This window comes from Malus sylvestris, chromosome 15, assembly GCF_916048215.2.
Source record: "Malus sylvestris chromosome 15, drMalSylv7.2, whole genome shotgun sequence".
Taxonomy (NCBI): Eukaryota; Viridiplantae; Streptophyta; class Magnoliopsida; order Rosales; family Rosaceae; genus Malus; species Malus sylvestris.
In genome coordinates, this window is record NC_062274.1 from 12,621,266 (window position 1) to 12,638,175 (window position 16,910).

A 16,910-nucleotide genomic window follows, 5' to 3' on the forward strand; every position below is an offset into this window, starting at 1 on the left:
AGCTCCTTGAAGATTCGCTCAAATCCACCTTCAAAGATCAAGCCCACGGCCCTTGAAGAAACTTCCAACAGTTCATCCAAAATCAAGCATCGACGGCCCTTGGATCAACGAAACATCCACAAATCAACACCTTATGGAGATCAAATCAGAGGATCAAATTTAAGAGAGATTGTAACCCAAAACCATCAAATACAAATATTATTTTGTGCACGTTGTTCTTGTCTCTTTCCTTTCAGGAAAATTTCATGTTCACAAATTTGGCACACCCAGTGGGACTATCTCTACCTCTCATCTCTTTCTCTATTCAAGAAATTCAAGCACACTTCCAAAATCAATGGCATCAAGCAAAAGACAAGCCGTTCTCATAAAGGGAAAAAGCCTAAGCATTTCCGCCATGAACGGAGCATCCATTGGCGCCACAACTACTCTTCAACAAACCACTTCAAAGTCGGTGCCGTTGAGGGAGCAAGTGGAGCATCAAAGACGCAAGCCCGTCATCAACCGAACCTCGTTGGGGGTATCGAAACATGTCGTTGAGGCACATCAGATGACATCCCAAAGCAGCCAACGACGTTCTTCGTCAGCATCCTAGATGTCTAAAGGAAAGTCACGTCTATTGGTTGCACAAGTCATGACCATCGGCGTTACCTCCATCGAAGAACAACTGGCTCAAATGAATGAAGCGATTGCAAGGCTAACACAGATTGTGGAAGAAAAAGACTTGCAAATTGCAGCACTAGTCAACCGACTGAAGGCGCAGGACGGCGAGAAACCTGACCCAGAGGATGATCCACTAAAGGGAGGAGCTGGCGAAGAAGAGGAGCCTCCGGTGGAGAAAATTGATGTGAAGCCGAAGCCAGACCAAGCAGCGGCGCTCATGGGATCTCTCTCCATCCAGCAGCTGCAGGAGATGATCACCAGCACCATCAAGGCACAGTACGAAGGGAGCTCACATACCTCCTTGTTCTACTCGAAGCCCTACTCCAAGAAGATTGATGCCCTGAAGATGCCAAGGGGTTATCAACCACCATAGTTCATGCAATTTGATAGAAAGGGAAACCCGAAACAGCACGTTGCCCACTTTGTTGAAACTTGCAACAATGCAGGGACCAAAGGGGACTACCTCGCCAAGCAGTTTGTGAGCTCGCTGAAAGGAAACGCCTTTGAGTGGTACACGAACTAGAGCCTGAGTCCATTAATAGCTGGGAGCAATTAAAGCGAGAATTCCTCAACAGCTTCTACAGCACCCGCGGCACTGTAAGCATGCTAGAGCTAACAAGCACAAAGCAATGGAATGACGAGCCAGTCATTGACTACATCAACAGATGGCGCACTCTAAGCTTCGACTATAAAGACAGGCTATCAGAAACCTCTTCAATCGAGATGTGCATCCAAGGCATGCAATGGGGTTTGCAATACATCCTTCAAGGCATCAAACCACGGACCTTTGAAGAGCTAGCCACCCGCGCCCATGACATGGAGTTAAGCATCGCCCATCATGGGAAGAAGGAACCGATCACCGACTACAAGAATGACAAAGTTCTTAAGACAAAGGTAGAAAAGGCTACGTGGAAATCCACCAAGGAAGCAATGACGGTCAACACAGCTCCCGTCAAAATCCCTACACGAGGCAAGGCGATTCAAGCCGAAGCTTTTCGTGATCAAGAGATGCGTAGACGCACTTTGAATGAGCTTGAGGAGAGGACTTATCCATTCCCTGACTCTAATGTGGTGGCCATGTTAGAAGACTTGCTGGAAAAGAAGGTGATTGGTTTGCCTGAGTGCAGACGGCCAGAAGAGATGAATCGCACCAACAGTCCAAGGTACTGTAAATTCCACCGCTTCATCAGTCATCCGACAGAAAAATGCTTCGTGCTGAAAGATCTCATCATGAAGCTGGCTCAGAAAGGAATCATCGAGCTAGATCTTGACGATGTGGTGAAGTCAAACTATACCACCATCACTTCTGGCTCTTCCGACTCAAAGTTTTCAACTTAACCGCTGGGGGCATCCTCCAAGACAAGCAAAGTTGAAGGATGGACTCAAGTCACTCTTAAGAAATTGCACAAGAATCATACGTCTCCTCCACAAGTCCGCCAATCAGAAATGGGGCAAAGTAGCTCTTGTCAACCTTCAAAGCAACATGAACGTGTTGAAAATGATGAAATTACCACACAAAGATCGTCTGTTGCCATCACGATGCGCGACTTCTTACCCGAAAACTTCTTCAATCACGCGGTCAAGACTCCTTACTATGAAGATTGTGAGGAACGCCTCTCCAAAATTGCTTGACAAATTCACCAATTCTCCTCGCTCGCATGAGTCTAAATTGCATGGCACAAAGCTCCTGGTCTGCACGAGCATAAAAGGCAACACCAATGCTCCTTGTCCGCAAGAGCCTAAACTGCAGGACACCAAAGCTCCTGGTCTGCACGAGCATAAAAGGCAACACCAACGCTCCTGGTCTGCACGAGTATAAAAGGCAACACCAACGCTCCTAGTCCGCACGAGCCTAAAAGGCGACATAACAAACGCTCCTTGCTTGCACGAGCCTAAACTGCATGGCATAACGCTCCTGGTCTGCACGAGCATAAAAGGCAACACCAACGCTTCTGGTCTGCACGAGCATAAAAAGCGACACCAACGCTCTTGGTCTGCACGAGCATAAAAGGCAACATCAATGCTCATGGTCTGCACGAGCATAAAAGGCGACACCAATAGCTCATTGCTTGCACGAGTTGAAACTGCAAAACGGAACCAAAAGAAAATACCAAAAAAAAAAAATATATATATATATATATATGTATTTGAACTACGTTACGACTTGATCTCTTCTTTGGAGGGGTACGTAGGCAGCTCGAATATTCAAAATTTGAGTTCAGTCAAACCAAAATAAGTAATAAAGATTTTATTAAAAGTTTGATGCTATTACAATTTCTTTGTACAAAAAAAAAGAGATACATGTTTTATGTATTTACAAAAAAAGAAATACATATGTTTTATGTATTAAAAAAAAATATATATATATATATATATATTTATATTTATATAAGTGGCCACAAGAAGCAACCCCTTTAGCCAAAATTCTACAAGCGGCTCCCAGAGCCCAATCTGTCTGCAAGTCGAAAACTACTTCTCCAAGGTTCAGGACACAGCCCACACTAGTTTTGGCCCAATCAAAGGTCAGAGTGAGGTGGGCATCTTAAATCCTCCAGAATCCAAGGGTGCGGAGCAATAAGAGAAAGAGGCCCTTGTTTGCCCTCTCGATGTTCCTCCCAAAATCCTTGTAAGTGCAGCAGCAGATCTCGCTTCATTTTCTGCACCTCCGTCACGTCAATAAGAAAGATCCTTCACATCCAGGAAGACTAATGTGGCAATCAGATCAGCTCCAAGTTCTGAGAGGTCATTTGTGACGAGCCCAACGTTGACCTCACTGGAAGGTACCGCGGAGACATCGGCTCTGATCTCCAACTCGAGAGGAATACCATGATTGATCAGGTCTCGACGCTCGAGCTCATCAGATACCACCTTCTCGGTGAGTTCTCACCAATGAAGAGCTGCACCACAAGGTCCGATTCATCAACATCATCCGCACGAGGAAGCATAATCTCGACGCCAGCCTTGAGCCTCGCTCTTCGTCGTGAGTTCTTTCGGTTTCAAAACCTTGTCCCTGTCAATGCCATCACTTCTGAAGATTCCGACGGTGATGGTGCCACCAAAGGCTCTGTCTCTTTCACTGCAGCTGCAACTTCACTTGACGATGAAGAAGATGCGACTTTGGGAGTTGGATACTGCCTAAAGCTCCCATCCTCGCCCAGCGTTGCTCCTCGTCTTCTGCTGCAACTCCTCGACTCCAAGCTCATCTGCATGGCACATCACGATCTTGTCCGTCTTTTCCTCTGCAAGGCAGCAAAAAATGCAGTGGTTGTGCAATGTTGGCGGTGCAAGGCAACAAGAATGCAGTAGCAGTGCAATGGTTGTACAGTGGCGGTGCAAGGCAGCAAAAAAATGCAGTGGCTGTGTAATGGCGGTGGTGCAAGGCAGCAAAAAAAATGCAGTGGCAAGTAGCAACGACAATGCATTCTGGCCACCATGATCAAAATCGACAAAGAACTTCAAATAATCGCCGTTAAACGACTAGCCGGTCATGAGCTCAACGCTTTACATTCTGCCTCAAGCTCTAGCAACTCCACCATCTCTACAGCTCTCCCCTTCTGCCCATCAACTCCAAGCAGCAACGGCAAGCGACAAGGTCAATGTGCACGGCAAAGGCACCACCGAGAGAAAACTGTGATCAAAGGCACTACACAGCATTGTTGCAGTCTTTTGCACAACCCCATACGGTAAAAGTGACGCACTATGACAAACTCCAAGTACCAAGACTCACGGCAACGTCACCACCAAGGAAAGTTATAACCAAAAGGCACTACACAACATAAACTCGCTGCAGTCTTTTGCACAACCCCACAAGGTAAAAGTGACGCACTGTAACAAGCTCCGAGCGGTAGCAGACAGTGCAGTGACTGCAATGCAGCAAGGACAGCAAAACCTGAGCAACCTGGTTCGATGCACCTTCTTCTTCCTCTCTACTGTCGATCTGGTTGAAAGTTATGGCTCCGCTGCAATGCGATGAAATAGGAGAAGGCAGTAATCCTTTTATAAAGCCACAAAAGGCAAGCATTCATGCTCCTAAGTTCACAGGAATAAAAAAAAAAGAATTAAAAAAAATTTAAAAGTATAATGGTGCACGGCACCATAGAAAAAAAATATGTATGAGGTCTTTGGTGCATAGCACCATATTAAAAAAATAATAATAAAAATAAAAAAGTGAAAGGTCTTTTGGTGCTTCATGCACCATAAGGATAAAAAAATAATAAAAAATATATAAGAGCAATTAGAATGGTGCATCAGGCACCATATATATATATAAGGCCAATTGGAATGGTGCATCACGCACCATCTTAAAAAATAATAATAAATAATAAAAGTTTTTTTTAGGTGCTCCACGCACCATAAGAATTAATATATATATATATATATATAAGAGGGAGGGATGGTGCATCAAGTATCGTCCGACGATATAAAAAAAAAAAATATATATATATATATATGTATGTATGTATGTATGTATATAGCAACAAAAAAACACAAATGCATTGAGAGAAATAAAGTCCATTTTATTTATTTTTCTGGAAATTTTACATAAATTTGCATTATACATACCTAAAAAAATAAAAAATCAAATCAAATTTACAAGAAGGGATCTTCAAGGACGATCAGGTGGCGCCTCACCACTCGGCAGAACTCCAAAAAGAAGAGGCGCCAGAGGTTGACTGTTTGAAGCCACACCACTCGGCGGAACTCCAGGAAGAAGAGGAGCCGGAGGTTGATCATGTGGAGCTTCATTACGCGGTACAACCCCAGAAGACGAAGGCAAATGTTGTTGGAACAAACCCACAAACCTATGATGATCAAGAAAAATCTGGCCATCAGATTCCGCATCTGGTCAATCTTCATCTTCATGTTTGTAGCATAGTTATGTGCGAGCCTGTGCAACTGTTTATTCTCATGCTTGAGCCCTCTAATCTCCTGTTTGAGACTCATCACTTCAGCCGCCAATGATTCAACTTGACGGGTTCGAGCAAATAGGCGTTGGGCCATATTAGACAAATAACCTGCACATTGCACACTGAAAGCCAGAGAATCCTTAACAGCCAACTCATCAGACCGTTTGGAAAGCAGTATGTTATCTTTGGGAGTGACAAGGTTCCTGGCCACCACTGCAGCGGTCATATCATTCTTCATCACCGAATCCCCAACGGTAAGAGGACCAGTAGGGGATATGAAGGATGGGCACCATATGTTGTCTGGAGAAGGCGGGACTGCCTCTTCACCAAGGTTCAAATCAAAACGACGGTCGGAGGGTCCAGACATTTTCAAAGGTGTTAAAAAAAAGGAGGTCGGACGAATCAAGATCTTAGAAGTGCAAGAAGGGAGTTTCTACAAGCGAAAATTCAAGTGTGCTTTGAAACAAACTGCATGCCTCTATAAAAAATCAGCACTCGACGGGATTTCAGAGATCGAAGAGGCGAGCTCAGAATTCGAAGAGGCCAATTCAAAAATCGAAGAGGCAAGCCTAGAAATCGAAGAGGCATCTTGGTTTTTCAGACGTGTCAGCATCTGTCACACGCAAACTCAACTTTGCGGAAATCACGGGCAATTTGTGGAAGTGCCGATCCTAGATATCGAAGAGGCGCCAATCTTTTTCAGCCTCGTCAACACCTGTCACATGCACACTCAGCTGTCACATGCACACTTGGCGAAAATTACGGACAATTTGTCGAAGATTTCTGATGAAGAAGAAAACACGTGAAGCCATACTGAACAATCACTCAAATGGTTGCCACACGAGTGAAAGAATAGTACCTCTACATGTATTAAAGAACTTCCTATAACTGTCCACATTCACCCTCCATAGCAAGGCAGACATACAGAACATTTCTTCATCTCCGAGAATGTTTTCCCAACGAAGGCTCTCGAGTCACTCAGTGTTCCTTATTCCTTGGGGTACCTCTGCAAGCAAATAACACCAAAGCAAAAGTATCTCATATCACCAAGATAGAAAGCAAGAGTATCTCATATCATGCTTTCTCCCTGTCATTTCCTTTGTCCTTGTTCTTACCTACAAAGACAAGGATAAAGAAAACAATATGCCAGAACCTCCACTCAAACTCGGGTAAGGAATCGACTACCTGGAACCTTTGCCTGGTTGCTTACCTGGCATTGCTCTCGAGTACTCGTCTTCCACTGCTACTGTACTTCCAAAGAAGCTGCCACATCTGCCTGAAGAACAGATAAGGCAAGTGAAAATGATACCTTGCAGCATGTGGAGACAACGTGCAGAAGAAACAAGCAAAGAAGAATGCAGCATGCACAGTCAACTCAGCAGAAGGAGTATGAGTTGAGGAACTCGAGGAGATGCCACATTTGCCTGGAGAACAGATAAGGCAAGTGAAAATGATACCTTGAAGCATGTGGAGACAACGTGTTGATTTCCTTCAAAATCAAGTCTCCCCTTCCCCGCACAATCGACCAACCCAGCAGAAGGAGTCTGAGTTGAATCCAAGAGCTCGAGAAGCTTCAACAACATATTGACGGCACCATCGCCAAAGAGCAAAGCCTCGATATGCAACACTGTCAAATCGCCACCACTTCTTCGAAAGCAAGAGTATTTCATATCATGTTTTCTCCCTGTCCTTTTCTTTGTCCTTGTTCTTACCTGCGGGACAAGGAGGAAAAAAGCAATCAGCCAGCACTTGGTGTCAAACTCCCAGTCAGGAACCGACTGCTTGGAACCCTTCCTTGATTGCTTACCTATCACTACTCTCGAAGTACCCATTATCTCAACATCTTATGCTTCCAGAGAAGATACCACATCTGCCCGAATAACAGATAAGGCAAGGGAAAATGATACATTGAAACATGTGGAGACAAGCACAACAAAGCATGTGCCGATTCATCTGCTACTTCTTCAAAATCAAAAGTATCTCATATCATCAGGGTTGCAATCACTCTGGGTGGAGGACTCGTTTTGACCCTCAAATTCTTGGGTCGACTCGCTAGGCGTTGTGGGCTACACGTGCCAATTCACCACCCTTGAATAAAATCCTTAAAGATCAAGTCACCGACTGGAAGAATAGCCCATCAATCTTGAAGATCATACCGTTGACCAAACTGCTCATGTGTGAATTAGAAAGATTGAACAAAACAACAAGTCGTCACCTTCACCTCGTACCTGCTTGCCATGTGTTCGAGTCAACCTTCAAGAATCAAGCCTTAAACAGCCCTGGAAGAAAGCCTCCAGCCAAATTCAAGATCAAGCCTCGACAGCCCTTGAGGAAATCACAAGTCCGATTCAAGATCAAGCGTCCACCACCCTTGAATCAAATCCAGTTCAAGAATAAGTTGAGGAAAGTCAACAATTGGAGGAATCCAGAAAATCCTCCAACCCAGTTCAAGATCGAAGCTGTGGAAAGTCAACAAGCGCAAAAAACAAATACGTGCCAATTCATCCACTACCAAAGCCAAAGATCCTCTACCACATGAAGCTCCTTGTGGTCCAATTTCAACCTTCAAGATCAAGCATCAACGGCCCTTGAAGAAATCTCCAGCCTAATTCAAGATTAAGCATCAACGGCCCTTGAAGAAATCTCTAGCTCGATTCAAGATCAAGCCTCGACAGCCCTTGGATCGACATCTACATTAAGGGACTTTAAAACGCATCTCCTACACGCGACAAGCACATGTATACGACGCGCCTTGAAGTGGGGGCATTTGTAGACATCAAAATTTTGGTAAATAAATGTTGACCGATAAATCAAAGTTTCAACGCTCATGTATTACATAAATTTTACACGTAGCGTGTGACTCAATGAAAAATTGAAATGAGTCGGAAAAGTCATCAAACAGGACACGTGTCAACACCTGGCAAAAACGACTTATTTCATCTAGAATATTATATTCAAAATTAGGCCTTGGAAAATTCTATAAATAGAAGCCAATTTCATTCATTTGGGGAGAACCAAAATCATTAGGCAAAATTTTTGAAGCTGTGAAGCTCTGAAACTCCGAAGCTTTCAAGCATCCAGGTTCCTGAAGAATCAAGAAAGCTCTCTTCATTCTTTGTTCTTCGTTCATCGTTCATCCTAAGATCAAGCCCCAACGGCCCTTTGGATCAACAATCATCCACCAATTCAAGATCAAGCCCAGACAGCCCTTGAAGAAAGTGTTCTTGGTTCTTCGTTCATCGTTCTTCCAAGATTAAGCCCCAACGACCCTTTGGATCAACAATCATCCACCAATTCAAGATCAAGCCCCAACGGCCCTTGAAGAAAGTGTTCTTCGTTCTTCATTCATTGTTCTTCCAAGATCAAGCCCTGACGGCCCTTGGATCAACAATCCACCAATTCAAGATCAAGCCCCGACGGCCCTTGAAGAAAGCACCATCGTTCATCATCCGTTCATCTTAAGATCAAGCCCCAACGGCCCTTTGGATCAACAACGTCGACAAATCCACACATCCAACCGTTCTTCAAGATCAAGCCCAAAAGCCCTTGAAGATCCGTTCATCACTGTTCTTCAAGATCAAACCCAAAAGCCCTTGAAGATCCGTTCATCACCGTTATTCAATATCAAGCCTCAACAGCCCTTGAAGAAACACTTATCCTCAAGATCAAGCCCCAACGGCTCCTTGAAGATTCGCTCAAATCCACCTTCAAAGATCAAGCCCACGGCCCTTGAAGAAACTTCCAACAGTTCATCCAAAATCAAGCCTCGACGGCCCTTGGATCAACGAAACATCCACAAATCAACACCTTACGGAGATCGAATCAGAGGATCAAATTTAAGAGAGATTGTAACCCAAAACCATCAAATACAAATATTATTTTGTGCACGTTGTTCTTGTCTCTTTCCTTTCAGGAAAATTTCGTGTTCACAGTAACTACAAGAAACTCCTATATATACTAGGATTTGCATAATTACATTACTAATCTGATAGGATTGCAACTAATATGAAGAAAAAAATGGTATTAATATTGCATGGTTTCAATGCGTTCCTCACAAATGGGAAAAAAAGATGTAATAAAAAAAAATTACTCTAACCTAAAAGTTAGCTTACTCATCAATCTAATATGGAAAGTAAATTGAGAGTAGCAATGTACTCATTTAAAATTGAAGAAAAAAAATATTAAACACATGCTTATGCTTTTGGATCTTTTAATCTAACTTTCTATTAAGGGGAAACAACATATGTGAATAAAACAAATGTTAGTCAATGGTTTTGGGTCTTTTTTCTAACTTTCTATCTAGGGAAACAACATTTGTGATTAAAGCAAGTGATTTAATGATTTATATCTTAGGGATTAGGCTAGTCTTACCATAGTATACTTTAAATAATATCGTTAATAATGCTAGTATAGTATGAGTGTAATCGTGTAATAAGATAATCTTAAATTCTTAATAGAAAGCGTAGCTTACAGATAAGATGCATATATACCTTCCACCAAATGCAAAAAAAGAAATAGAGATACAATGTATTCATATCTCAATACACTAAAATGGACATTATTCATATCTATTCTATAAAGAATACAAATATTCCACATTTTTCGAATAACGTATATTCACAATATGACTCGGGCTAAAATGAAGTCTTGTCTAATTCACATTCGCCATGTGGACATGACGTGACAAAATAAAATGAACATGGGCTAAAATCAAATAACATGACTCCCATAAACAAATAATGAATGATATTGAGCCAACCCAACTGTAAGGTTGTGGGGTCGAATAACACAAGCTTCACACTTGGTCATATCCATCCAACCTAAGACGATGTTCCATCACGGTTGGAGGTTGTGGGTTTGACCAATGCAACTCTCACACTTGGTCTATAATTTTACAAAATTAAGGCGTTTTTTAAGATGCAAACTTTGCGTGCGACCTTGCATTAGAAACGCCTATAAAATTGAAGTTGAACTTGAAACAAATCCCTCCCGGTTGCATTGCACCATTCAGTCATAACGCCGGCCAGCACGGCTTTGATCGAATCCTTCTCCTGCGGGGGTTGCTTTCATCTCTGGTAATTTCTGCAACAATTAATTAAATCTTTAATTACTAATCTAAATCAACTTCTATGATGATTATATATATATACACACACACACGCACAACCCTATGTATAATTGAACCTTGCTTCCAAAAATTAATCAAAGTTTTGATCTTAAATCTTAATCGGTTTCCTGTATATGATTTTTTTCTTCTTAGAAATCTTAATTAAAAAGTTTTATAATTTGTCGTTTAAGGGAGAGCGCGAGTAGTGTTGCAGCAGCAAAATGAAAATGGGACAAGATATGTTGGTGAAAATCCTACTAACTCTGCCTCCCAAAACTCTAATGTGATTCAAATGTGTCTCTAAATGGTGGTTTGCTCTCATCAACAATCCGGGTTTCGTGTCAAAGCACCTCTCCAACTCGGCAAACAACAACCTCACCACTCTCCACGTCTTTTTGGCGCGATTAGTAGTGCAGCGGCAGCATGAGGAGGAGGAGGAGGAGGAGGAAGAGGAGAACCCCGAGTGTAACAGCACCACTAAGGAGGAGACTGAAGAAGTATTATCATTACTTGAGTTTTGCAAAGACGATGATAATACTGATGACAAGCATAGCAATAGCTGCTCTCTTGTTGGTGTCCAGGACATTATTATTCCTCAATCTTTGATTCAAAAGATCGGAGTCCCGGAACAACGATTTAGTATCCAAGGCCACTGCAATGGCATCGTTTTACTATCCAGTGAGAGTAGCCTAGTTTTATGCAATCCCGGAATTGGGGAATTCAATTGTATTCCCGATGAGCCATGCCTTCCAATATGGCCCTTGGACCAGCCGGATGATCACGATGGGCAAGAACATATGGAAACTGGTTTTCATACTGGATTTGGCTATGATCCCGTGTCTAATGAGTACAAAGTTGTGACCTTTACTACTTATTTTCAAGAGGTAGATGAACACTGCTGGAGATTTCTTAGTCGGCACAAAGCAGTAGTATACACCATGGGTTGTGATTTTTGGGAAGAGATCAACACAGATTCTTTAGAAACCGAAACTACTTTGTTTTGGCCTGAGTATTTCCAGATGTCCTTCAAGGGAATGTGTTATTGGCTGGGATATGAGCAAGATAAGGAATTATTTCCATTTGACGTAGTTGGGTATCGATTCCGTGCGAATGGGAAAGTGATCATTTCCTTTGATACAAGTCGTGAGGTATTTCACGGTATACCCTTACCATCTGAGCTCCAACCGTTAAACCGGTCGAATCACCTTTATTTGAAGCTTACTGTTTGGAATGAATCAGTTGCTTTTTTTGCCCTTGGTGTGGACGATCGTCGATATCCTGAACCTTATGAAATGTGGGTGATGGATGATGACTTTAAGGGTGCTTGGACAAAACACTTTACTATTGAGGGCACAGATGATCAGATACGCAGGTCTGGACTTGTGGCGTTGTGGGGCGATGAGTGTCTTATGGTTGACAGTGATGGGCACGTGGTTTTCTTTAATCTTTGCACCAAAAAGCTTAAGCATATTCCCATTGAACCAGAAGATAAAGATAATTTTGTTGTTTATGTGAATAGCATAGTTTCGGTCATGGGACGCAGCCACAGGCTTAGGAGGATAGAGAATACTTGCTCAGATAAAGATGAAGATGCGATGGTGGTGGTAGACGGGAAGAGGGAAAGTTGCCGGAGGTTGTACTCATATTCGGTTTGGGCCATTCCACCGGCTGATGTTTCCCATAGAATCAAGAAGCTGATGGAGGGCCTCCAGGCAGAGTTTGGTGGGCCAGAGATCGAACCTCACATCCCCATCTTGGGATCATCCAGATGATGAGTCGTGAGGATGTCCTTAACAAGTTTAGATTTGCTCCTATGGATGACATCGTTGCTAAAGTTGATCGGGTGGTTACTAAGAATTACTATCACCAGTGTGTTTCACTATTGATGGATCGAAAGGTATATATTTTCTCGATCCCTAGTTAATACATATTCATTTTCTTGGTGTTTTGTTTTGTTATGTTTTGTTTCCTTTTCATCTCTCTCTTTTTTGTTTGAGCTTGAATAGACTCACTTATCATTACACCTTCTTTTCTTAGTTATTTGAAAATGCCCAACGTTGGAGCTACCATTTCGGTTTCTACAACAGTAAGTTGTTTTTCACAGTAACTTAATTTCTTAAAGTGTTGACGGGAATGTACATATGTAATCTGCTTGCCTGCAATATTTGATGCAGGTTCTATGCCATATTTGAGTCTCCTCTACGGGAAGTTGAAGGAAGAAGAAAGGAAAAAAGCTGGAGAAATTGTTAATATTCTCGACGAGAGTATTACTAGCTTGACATTCCCCATAACTCACTTTGCATTGTATGAAATTGACAACGATGACAGATCTCTGAAATCTTGGACCAAGATTGCTGAAATCAGTCGTTAGACAAGCTCTCCGGTTGCATATATATGCATAGCACATTAGCACTTGGCACTACAAAAAATATGGGCACTACGCACTAAATTATTTGTGCCTTTTAAGGCCAAGGAGCACCAACATATGTGCTCATAGAAAAACAGCAACAGTGCAGCAACAATTGCAGTGACAATAATTCTATGCGTGCCCTTTGTGAGTGTGTCCTTTGGTCGAAGGGCACAATATAGTTGTTTGTGTTATTAAGGCAAAGCACAATAGAGCCTTATTAGTGCCTTCATTCTGACAGGTCTGACTGCCCTTCTCAACTGATTGGGCACTTCTGTGTAATCGTGCCCTATACCAAATTTATTTAAAAAGAATTGAATTGAATTTTTCACATAAATTACATCCGGGTTCCTGCCCACTCACATACTAATTATATCGATCTATAATTAAAAAAAAAAACCTTAAACTGCATCAGTTGAGAAGAAAATTGAAAGAAAACAAAGAAAAAAAACCTTAAACTCAAATTCACGAATTGGGTGAGGTATTAAGATTAGAAACAATATCTAAAGAGAAAATAGAATGAGTTTAACTAGGTAATATTAAGAGAATGAAGTTGTCTAACATTTTACAAGATAATAGCATCTAAAATCTACCAAAATTGAGGTCCTCCTATCTCAACCTCCACATGAATATCATCCAGTATTAGCACCAATATATTTCTCTGGACAACCTCCACTGCCATTTTTTCTGCTAGCATTATACACATTATTGGAAGAAGTATGTCAACTAGGGTTAGTTGTATATCCATTGTACAAGTTGTTAACCTAGTCTTAGGGTGATGTTTTGATGTACCGTGTGGAGTGGCTGTTTTCTGCCATCTTCTGCATTGGTATCACCAATACTTAGTCTCTTGTTGTCATTCCCTTTAATTCAAGGGATGTGTATCTTGTTGATTTTTACTTTGTTTGTTAGCTTTAGGCGTAAATTAAGGAGGGATATGAGGTCTTGTTCCTACTCTTCACACATATATATTGGTTAGGTCTCTTGTACTTCTCTTTATGATGAATATACAACTTACAAAATACAATATGGTATCAGAGCAATGATCCTAACCAGCATGTCTCTGTATATTTTCTTCAAAGTTTTGTGAGCTTTTTCTTGTTCCTCAAACATGGCTGAAGAGAGCTCAGTGAATTTAGAAGGAGATAGCTCCCATGCTACTCCATCATCACCTCGTTCAGATGTTGATATCAACCCAAATCAATGTCTTAGTTCTATGTTACTAAATGAGTATAACTACCTTCCCTGAGAGAGAGCAGTTACTCTTGTTTTGGGAGGACGATCAAAGCTTGGTTATGTCAATGGTGTTATCCCAATGCCCGAGATTACCTCACCAAATTATGATGCTTGGCTATGCAAAGACTAGTTGGTCATGTCATGGTTACTCAACTCCATGGATCGTAAGATTGTAGAAATTTTCAACTATGTTGAGTCCTCCATGACTCTTTGGAAAAATCTCAAATAAATGTATGGAAATCAAAATAATGCGGCTCGTGTATTTCAGTTGAAGAATGATATTGATGACTTGCAACAAGAACACCTTGGAAAGTTGATCACCATGTGGAACGAGTTGAATGTGTATCGGCCACACACCATCGATGCTGCTGTGTTAACTAAGAGAGTTGAAAAAGACAAAATATTCCAACTTCTAGCAAGCCTAAGTCCTAAATTTGAAGATCTTCGAAGCCATATTCTCATGAATCCCGACCTGCCTTCTTTCTCAAGTTTGGGTGCCATGATTCAAAGAGAAGAAGTTCGCAGGAAGGTCATGACCTTGGAAGTAAAGGCAAATATACCAGAAGTTAGGGCCTATTTCTCTAACCACAAACTTGGTGAGGAAAGAGGCTACAAAAGAAGGAAATCTGGCTTAAAATGTAGCCATTGTGATGCTGGTGGGCATTCAAAAGACCAATGCTGGATTTCTTATCCAGAACTAAAGCCAAAGTTTCCTAGGGACAACAAGGGATTCTCTAAGGGCTCACATAACCCTTCTTACAAGGCAAATCATGTTGCCATAACTTCTTCCGATGGAACACTGAAGTTCACCACTAATATGGCTACACTAATCAACGAATTTGTTGTGTTCCTTCACAAGAAACAGGGTCATGGAGATAGTGAAGGACCAACAAATCAATGTGACAATAAGCAAACTACCCTATTAGGACAGTTTGATGGCTTTGTGGATGAAAATGAAGGTGTGGTACAACGAGACATCCCAAGTATCTTATACTCCTTCTTAACTGCTTTCAAAGTTGGTAATGTGCATGATTATTGGATTATAGATTACGTAGCCACTGATCATATGACTAACAAGTCTATAAACTTGCATAATTTTGAAAATTTCCAACTCCATCTCAAGTGTCAGTTGCCAATGGCAAAGGTGCTATGGTTGTAGGAAAAGGGAAAACACATTTTATCTCAAGTGATGTCGAGTCTGAGGCTCTTTATGTTCCATCATTCCCTTGTCAACTTTTATTTGTTGGCAAGATCACAAACTTATTAAATTGTCTTGCTATTTTCTCTCCAAAAAATGTTATTTTTCAGGATCTAGTCACCAAGCAAACGATTGTTGAAGGATTTTTCTTAAGTGGTCTCTACTACATTTCCAAGCATATTCAAGTTCCCAAGGTTTTTCAAGTCACTTTAAGCTTAGCTCAACAACAACAACAACAACTTTGGCACTAACGACTAACATATCCTTCTAAAAAAGTCTTATCCACCTTGTTCCCAAACCTATGCAAAATTACAAGTCCTTGTGACGTCTGTCACTTCTCTAAGTTTACTAGATTACCATTTACTTCCTCTTTGTCTAGGGCTAGTAATCCTTTTGAAATCGTGCATTCTGATGTTTGGGGACCAATTCTAGAGTCTTTTGATGGATACAAATATTTTGTAACTTTTGTGGATGATTTCACAATGATCACTTGGTCGTACCTTTTGAAATTTAAAAGTGAAGTGATGAATGTTTTTCAAGATTTTCATATACTTGTAACCACACAATTTGCTTCAAACATTCATGTTTTACAATCCAATAATGGCATTGAATATATGTCCCATAACATGTCACAATATCTAAGCATGCATGGTATATTACACCAAACAAGTTGTGTTGGAATACCCCAACAAAATGGGGTAGCCGAGAGGAAGAATAAAGATCTACTTGAGAAAACTAGAGCTCTTATGTTTCACATGAATGTGCCAAAGAAATTTTGGTCCCAAGCAGTCCTCATTGCGGCATATCTCATCAATAGATTGCCTAATATAGTGTTGAATTTTAAAGGGTAAATAGCAGTTTACTACCCTCAAGTTTCATGGTTTTCAACATTTAGTACATGAAGTTTTTTTCGTCCCAGAGTCATACTTAGCCCCAGTTTGGGGTTGAGGTGATTTTAAAAAAAGCTGGGATGAAAAAAAGCTAGAGTAAAATTTGTGTTTGGTAACTTAACTTATTTTCAAAGTTATTGTCATTTTAAGCTGAAAAGTGGCAAAAAACCAAAGCAGCAAAATGCAGCTTCTCAAAACCAGCTTTTATTTTCAAGAGGTAGATCACAGTTGTTTTACATAAAAGTTTACTAAACATTATCATACTGCTTCTTTTTTTTTCAAAAGAACTTTTACAAAAAACTTATCAAACACTCTGCTGCTTTATTTCACAGCCGCTTATTCTCACAGCATAGCAGAAGCAATTTTTTTTCAAAGCACAGCAATACTAAACCAGCCCTTAAAGTGTTAATTTTAGGACAGTCTCATACATCCGTTAGTTTGGCTTTTAAGTCTTCCGTTAACTAATGATGTGACGCCTATGTGAACAATGATTGGGCGCCATGTG

At 41.2% G+C, this 16,910-nt stretch overlaps 1 protein-coding gene and 1 pseudogene across 1 annotated transcript in view; both read left to right on the forward strand.

Moving 5' to 3' along the window:
- The window catches only part of LOC126602084 (uncharacterized), a 73,730-nt gene extending 60,309 nt beyond the window's left edge, over positions 1 to 13,421 (forward strand). The window contains exon 5 of the transcript XR_007615974.1: positions 13,323 to 13,421. The gene's annotated coding sequence lies outside the window, so the exon portion shown is untranslated. The remainder of the gene's footprint in view (positions 1 to 13,322) is intronic.
- On the forward strand, positions 10,870 to 13,421 carry LOC126602083 (F-box/kelch-repeat protein At3g06240-like; annotated as a pseudogene).
- Positions 13,422 to 16,910: the final 3,489 nt, after the last annotated feature.